We start from the raw sequence: 6,289 nt of genomic DNA, 5'->3' as shown, positions 1-6,289 counted from the left end.
CTCTCAAGCTTGGATATTAAAATGATGCATTGTTAAGATGCTACAGAAAGATCCTAGGTATCACATTCAAAGAACGCATCACAAACCAAGAGATAAGACCCAACGATGACTTGCTTACTATCGTAAAAAACGCAAGCTAAAAAAACTATGGCCTTATTACAAGATCTTCTGGGCTTGCAAAGACCTTCATTCAGGAAACAGTGCCAGGTAAAAGACGAGCAAAAAAAAAAGCGGATAGAGAAAGCGATGGGAAGACAACATAAAAGAAATGACGGGCCTGCCATTTAAAGAGGCAAAAGACAGAGAAGAATGCAGAAAGACAATCGACGAATTTTGCATGGTGCCCCAACAGACCAACACACTGAGGGATAGGTAAAAGGTAAAGATGGTCAAGCATGTAGTTGTGACATTAGATATCTATTTGTCAATGGTTTTTTCTTCCTTAAAATTTTTCTTTCTGAAGTAAGGCCCTGTCAGCGAGTGAGCTAGTTTACCGATGCATGGAACGGCAGCCATCGCAGCCGCAATGGGAAGACCGATTCTGTGATAGTAAGTGTATGTGTTTTGCGTGGCTGGTAGTGCAGTGTGTGTGCCTGTGTATGAAATGACCAGTGGACCTTGAGTGTACATGCTTGAGTGAACAGCAGTGTGTCAGGGACTGTGTGTAAAAGGAAGTCAGGATATAAAGAACAAGTGGGTGGAGTAGAGAGCATAAATAAAGGACGAATAAAATCATTGTTTTTATTGAAGCTCGTGTTGTTTTAGTCTATTACAGATTCCAGGGATAGATGCTATACCGATGCTGGCTCCAGATTACATGGTACTAGTTTCTGTCCATAGAAGATACATTGTGTTATCTGCTCTTAAGTTTTCTATCTTGTCTTAGAGATCTTTCACAGTCTGGTGAAGATTGGGAACTGCATAACAGTTGTTGCTACATTCGTTGAATTTCTCTTTCCAGCCTTTCAGCTTCGTGTTTTAGCTCCTCAAAACAAGTGGTTAGAAATTTTATTAATGGACTTAGAATATTAAGCACTCGTTCTTCCAGTACTATTATTTCTCTATTCAGTTCATTTATTTTATATCTCGGTGGGCTATTTCTTTGTTTAGGATTTTTATTTTTCTCTCAAACCAGTTTATTTAACAACTGTACTGTTCTTCTAAAGTCGTTTTCATGGATATTTTTTCTAAGATCTTTGAACTGAAAACTCTAAATAGCCATTTTTTATTCTTTTTTATTTATTCCGATGTTGACAGATCTTTCTGGAATTAAGATATTTACTTTCTCAAGGTATTAGTCCAGGATCCTATATTTCCGCAAGCCTTATTTAATGTGTTCATTTTGTTTATTTTTTTGCGCAATCTAAAGTAATTAAAATCAGTGACTGAAGTCTGTGAAAACAAAAGTAGTATGATTTATAATAAAGTTGAATGGTCATCTTTTTAAGACTCCATGTCTAAACAGGTTGAAATTTTTACGTTACATAATAATGAACTTAAGTAGCTTATTTCAATAATACAAAATACCACATTCCTTACCCGCCCAATTCTCGTTTCCCTTATAGTCTTCCTTTGTATGTTTTCTTTTTAAGAATTTGGGTCTAGCAGTAAAACATAGTCCGAAGATAACGAAAACGTTCTTAAATTCAGGTGACCCAACTATGACCAACATAATTTGTCACTAGTAAGCCTAACAAAGCAAGTTTTACTTTCACTGTCTGCGCAGGTCTTCGACGGTAGGTTTTCTAAAACTAAAACTGCTCTATTGATCCACTTATGGACATTTGTTGTGATTACAAGATAAAGGCGAATAAAAAAAAAACACCCACTAAAATAGAATAGACACAAACATAGAGAGTACATTGAATGACTATGTAAAAACGTCTTGATCCTTTTCATGTTCGCTGGTCATTGAGAAGCGAGTAAGAAACGAACGAGTTTTTGTACCATTCGGTTATGGTCTTGATTGAAAAACGTCGCCCACTTGCAGCAGTTATGATAGAGAGTGTGCCTATTTTCTACTAAGGTTTTGCTGAGACATTTTTTTTAAAAGGTTCATTTAAATATTGTGGTTTTGTGTCCCTTGGCCTAAAGTAAGAGTTTTGGGACTGACTCTTTCTGAAGCCATTAGCTGCCAGATGTATTACTCTATGCTAATCTAATTTAACTGATGCTCAAAGCTGGTATTTAGAACTATCCTGTAGGTCGCCTATGGTATGTGTCTACCAAGCAGTGGTTCTCTGAACCCCTTCTACATGGATCTGTGACATGGGTACTATACAGAAGCCACTAAGACTTCTTGAACGATTTCACCAATAATATTTGCACTCAATTATGGCAAGACTGCAATACAAACAGCGATGTTTTTTGTGTTTTACGGTATGAACTTTTATAGTTCGACAGTCACGCAGGGCTGGGCACGTATCCTGTATGGAGGACGAACATATGCCAAAGGCAATCTTAGTTAAGCTTAAAGTAAACTCGCTATTTTTCTGATCTAAGGAGCATTTTAGCTTTCGAAAGTAAATAGTATTTCATATTTATTTAACAAAATCAAATAAAAAGATTTTTTTGCTATAGACAATGTGAAAGTTTTACGTCGATTTGTAAATACTGTGTTTTTGAAAAATAACATATGCTTATGTAGAGAGTGTTTTGTGCCATTACATCTGTTAGTTTGGATGTTTGTATCATTACATCTGTTAGTGTCGATGTTTGTATAATTACACCTGTTAGTGTGAATGTTTGTATCATTACATCTGTTAGTGTGGATGTTTGTATCATTACATCTGTTAGTGTGTATGTTTGTATCATTACATCCGTAAGTGTGGATGTTTGTATCATTACATCTGTTAGTGTGTAAGTTTGTATCATTACATCTGTTAGTGTGTATGTTTGTATCATTACATCCGTTAGTGTGAATGTTTTTTTATCGTAACATCAGCTAGTTTTGATAGTGTTTTGGTTTATGTAGACAGTGTATTGCATTATGACGTTGGTTTGTGTAGAAAGTGTTTAGTATTATTACATTTGTTACAGTAGATAATGACTTTTAATATGACAAAATCACCGCTAAAATGAAGTGACTGAATGTCTAATATTACGGAAACTCTCGCCATTGAACATTTGATCTGGTTCATTTGTCAAGTAAGGGTGTGAGACTCGTTCTGAACAGTAAACGTTAGATACCTCAGACAAAAAAAAAGATTTTTATTTTTTGCCCAAACTAGGAGGACAAGAGATATAAGTAGGCAGGTTTGGAACTCGAGATCGTTGTGATGAAACCCCAACCCTCTCTATAAGATTTCTGCAATTTAAGAGTGTAGATATTCGATACTGATACGCAAAGACTAAAACAGTAATTTCGCTGGACAAAGATCAACAAATTAGCTAACCAAAAAAAAACTAAAACAATAATAGCTAAAATGTTTAATGCCTTCAATGTACGTTCATGTTTGAAATACGCAATCTAGAATGAAAATTCCATGTGAGATTGCAAAATAATTTACTATAACACACTTATGGAGTTACCTACCCCTGTAAGTAGTTCCCCCCCCCTTAACACCCCCTCCGAGAAAAATCCTGGCTACGCCCTTGATATATATATATATGTGTATGTGTGTGTGTACATAAGTAATCTTTATTGTATTCTGACCCTTCATTCTTTCGGAAGAAGTTTGTTGCGTCCTAGAATAGGCACTTCCTGGAGTTAGTGGAAAAATTGTCGGCTCATTTTCTGTCACTTGTGCATGCGTTATTTAAAACCCACCGGTTGCATACTAAATTTTCCCGATATGATGAATAGTGTAAAAAAAATGTGCACAAATTGTATGTTGTATGCCAATTTGTGTACATCTTTCTGACTAATGTTTTAATACTTTCAAGTTTTTATCTCAAAAGACAATCCATCCATCCATCCCAGTGGCGCTACAGCCCATGGAGGGCTCTGGCCTGCTTTAACACATCCTTCCATTCAGATCTCTCCTGGGCCTTTCGTCTCCACGCCCTAACCCCAAGCTGCTTCAGATCTGCTTCCACGTCATCTATCCATCGCATTCGGGGTCTGCCTTTGGGTCGCCTGCCTTTTGGTTTTTGCCTGTATAGGATTTTCGCCCCTCTGTTGTCTGACATTCTTTCAAGGTGACCTGCCCAACGTAGTCTGTTCTTTTTTATTTCGTTCACTATTGGTGGGTCTTCATATAATTGATATAACTCATGGTTAGTGCGTGTCCTCCACCCTGTTTCATCCTGTATGGCACCATAGATTTTCCTAAGAATTTTTCTTTCCCAAGTGTTAAGTAAATTTTCAGATGTCTTTGTCAGTGTCCAGGTCTCACTTCCATACTTTGCTGCTGGTCTTATTATGGTTTTGTATATTATTTTCTTGGTTTTTCTTGAAATCGTTTTGCTCTTAGGTAAATGGTGGGTGCTATAAAATGCCCTGTTGCCTGCTGCTATTCTTTCCTTTATTTCTGTTAGTAGGTCATTTTTGAAATTAATAGTACTTCCTAGATATTTGAAAGTTTGGACGTTCTCAAATTCGTGGTCTTTGATTTTGATATTTTGTCCCTCTGTTTGATTGTCTCTTGTCATTGTGATGTACTTGGTTTTACTGTCATTGACCTCAAGTCCTGCTGGTCGAGATGCTTCTTTTAGTTGTATGAAGGCTCTAGCGATGTCAGAGGTTTCTTTACCCAATAAGGCAAAGTCATCGGCATAAGCAAGGTATTGTAGAGGTTGGCTGTATATCGTCGCTGTTGGTTGTGGACCCATGTTTTCTCTCCTGAAGTAGATAGTAATAGTTCCCCTTGTGTTTATGTGTATATTTCTTATAACTCTCTCCAGTGTTAAATTGAAAAGCATGCAGGAAAGTGCGTCTCCTTGTCTTAATCCTCGTTTAATCCTAAATTCCCGTGAGTGTTCTCCTTGTATTATGACTTTGCTTTTTGAGTTGTTTAATGTCATATGTATAAGTCTTGTCAGCTTGTTGGGTATTCCAAAATCCTGTAGTGTGTCATATAGGTATTTCCTTCTGATACTGTCATAAGCCATTTTATAGTCTATAAAGAGTTGGTGGATTGGTATGTTGTATTCATGGCATTTTTCTAGTATACATCTTAGTGTGAAGATGTGGTCGGTTGTGGATTTGTTGGGTCTGAAACCACATTGGTAGTCACCTAAGATTTCTTCTGAATATTTTCCCCAAGTCTCTTAGTTATAAGCCTAGACAGTATCTTATAAGTCACATTTAGTAGAAAGATTCCTCTGTAATTACAGCACTTTAACTTGGATCCTTTTTTGTGTATTGGGGTTATAAGAGCCGTTTCCCATTCTGTTGGTATTACTTCTTCTTCCCGAATTCTTGATATTAGTCTGTGTATTTGGGAATGTAAGTCTTTCCCTCCATATTTAATTATTTCTGCTGTGATTTGGTCCTCTCCTGGTGCTTTGTGATTCTTCATGGTCCTAATTATTTCTGATGTTTCAATGAATGTTGGAGGGTTCACTAAGGGATCTGGTCCCCCATGTGGCAGTTCATATTCTCCATTGTCTCCATCTTCAGTGGTATTTAGGATCTCCTCAAAGTATTCAGCCCATCGCTCAATGACCCTGCTGTTTTCTGTAATAAGCTGACCATCTTTGTTCTCACACATGTGTGATCTAGATTCTTCTTCATCGTTCTCATTGTTATGTTGGAGTGTTCATGTGACTAGACCAATACATGAGATGAACTGCGCAGTGGTTTCCAAATCAGGGAGCTCTCCATGTAGTTTTCTTTCTATTGGGGTGATTTGGGGCCAATGTCTTATACGGGCCTCTTGGTAGAGAGAGCAGTTTTGGAGGACGTGGTCGGCATTTTCTGGTGATACTCCACATGGGCAGATTTCACTGGTTCCAATTTTGAGCTTCCGGAACATGTGTTGTCGCATTCTGTTGTGTCCGGTCCTGAGTCGAAAGATTAGACGTTGGTCTTGTCGGGATAGCTTATAGTAAGCATCATCTTTCTTGTGATTTGGATGGGAGCTCGTCCATTTCTCATTTATTTTATCTACAATTAATTTCTTCATTTCTTCTGGATAGAGTGCAGAGTTTACTTGTGAGTTTGTTCTCCCACTCTTGGCGAGTGTGTCAGCCTTCTCATTTCCTGCTAGTTGTATGTGAGCTGGTATCCATTGAATAACAGTTTTTTTTGCTGTTGTGGTTGAGCTTTGTGAGTGCTGTTCTGAGGTTTTTAATATAAGGGGAATCAGAGTTTTGCAGGCTTTGGAGGGTTGTTTTTGCGTCTGTT

The sequence above is a fragment of the Biomphalaria glabrata genome, chromosome 14 (assembly GCF_947242115.1).
Source record: "Biomphalaria glabrata chromosome 14, xgBioGlab47.1, whole genome shotgun sequence".
Taxonomy (NCBI): Eukaryota; Metazoa; Mollusca; class Gastropoda; family Planorbidae; genus Biomphalaria; species Biomphalaria glabrata.
This window is presented reverse-complemented; position numbering follows the sequence as displayed.